Source organism: Microtus ochrogaster, chromosome 4, assembly GCF_000317375.1.
Source record: "Microtus ochrogaster isolate Prairie Vole_2 chromosome 4, MicOch1.0, whole genome shotgun sequence".
NCBI classification, from domain to species: domain Eukaryota; kingdom Metazoa; phylum Chordata; class Mammalia; order Rodentia; family Cricetidae; genus Microtus; species Microtus ochrogaster.
Genome location: NC_022011.1, coordinates 29,094,442 through 29,096,498, shown reverse-complemented (window position 1 = coordinate 29,096,498; position 2,057 = coordinate 29,094,442).

The following is a 2,057-nucleotide window of genomic DNA, read 5'->3' as shown; positions in this document are numbered from 1 at the left end:
TTGTCCTTGTTACCATCATCTCCACCATCATCACCATCATCACCATTGTCCTTGTTACCATCATCTCCACCGTCAACACCATCATCACCATCACCATTGTCCTTGTTACCATCATCTCCACCATCAACACCATCATCACCATCACTAACTTCACTTGACCAGGAACTGTGTCATCTCTATCTCAGGACACGTGCAGTCACTGTCTGTCCTGTCAGTACCTCCCTCTTGTTCTTCCCCTCTCCCTGTATTGAGTTTCTTTCCTGGCACTGTATCATACACCTATTTATTTATTGCTCTATCGTTTCTCCCTCTCTCTTGCCCTACTATGGATTTTATTTGTCTTGTTCACTACAGGACTCCCAGAGCTTAACTTGGTGCTTGTCACATAGTAGATGCCCAATAATAGCTGAATAAAACATTTTTCAAATTGCATGAGATGTATCTCCCAGTCACTTTGCTCAGTGCAGAGAGGAGGTTGTCAGGGCAAGACTCTGGAGTTGGCTGGTTAAAGTGACTTCCAGCTCTCTAGCTTCCCCTCCCAAGCCTGGTTTTATCTTTACTGCAGAACTGCTGGGCACAGGCACATCAGGACTTCCAGCCTCCACATCCCTAGTGATTTCAGCTGAAGCAAAGGGAATGCATCTGTAGGAGAGATAAAGAAAACAATGCTTCTCTGGGAGTGGGAAAGCATGGCCCATCTGCCTCTCTGCTGAACCTTGGGACCTGAGCCTGCATTTTCCAACACACTTAAGAAGGGACTTAAGTCAGAGCCATTTGCCCAAATGGAAGCCGGGATGGAGATTGACAGCACTCTTATTAAAACCCCAATTTATCTTGGAAATTCCAAGATCTTCGGGGTCAGAAGTAACTTTGATCCTAAAAATAGAGCTAAGAGTAGTCCCCACAAACCCCTCCATCTGTCTGCTCTCCTGACTGCAGGGTGGGGCTGAGATGGGGGCTCTGGTGGTGTTGAAAAGTAATTAGTTCCCTGTGGTGGCCTAGTGAGCTGCCTTTAACTCTAACACCGCCCCAGCATGGGGTCTGGCATGACAATCTTCTTGGCCCCCAAGGTGAGGATGTCGGTTGCCCAGTGAGCCAAGCCAGATGGTTCTAGGACAAACTTTGGTCTCTGTGGGAAGGGGGAGGGCCAGTGCTGCTGGAGTGGCTGGTGAGGGAAGAGCTGGTGCTGGGTGCAGTGGCTGAAGGGAGAGAAAGCTGCTATTGTAAAGGAGGAAATGATGGCCCTGCTAAAGTGTCTGAGGGGAGGGAGGATTCAGGCTAAAACCTACCCTGAGAAATGCTACTATTGACCCAGCATCTTGGTGAGGATGGGTGGGTCTAAGTGCAAGAATGGATTCAGAACTGAAATCCAAGGAGCTGAGACCCAGCAGGGGAGTGCACACACACCCCACCCCCAACAAGGAGCATATGACCTTCCTCCGAGGCAGCTGGAGAGGTCCTGATAAGCTTCCCAGATTTGGGGACTTATTAAAATGGGACAGGGGGGCTGACACGGGATTATCAGCTTTTATTGTGTCCATTGGGTATTTTAAAATAATAAAGCAAACCAATCAACAAAACCAGAGACCAGTCTTTACCCTGATGGCCCATTAATTTATATTCTGAGGGAACTCTGTCACACAGAAACAGGGAGCGCCGCCCCAGGTGAGTGTGGACACTCAGCAGAGAGCTGGAGAGGCTGTCTCAGCCCATGCTGGGGTGGTTTCCTTTCTTCTTGAGTGGAAACTGCTTGCTGAGCAGCCCAGCTCAGGATGTTCTGTCACTGGGGGTGGGGGGGGCCTGCACATCTCAGCTAGGCTGGGTTGCTTAAGTGAGACCAGTCTGTTAGTTAAATACTGCAATACTGCCTGCTAATTGCTTTCAGTGCCTCTCCATCTGGACCCTGAGAGGTGTTCCCGGTGCCTGAGAAGGTCAGTTCTTCACCTCCATGTCACTCTGTCCCCCTCCTCCTGCTCCACGAGACAATCTTTAATGCCTTTGTGTAGATGAGCAAGAAATGGGACCAAGATGGAAAATATTGTGTATGTAGTCATGTC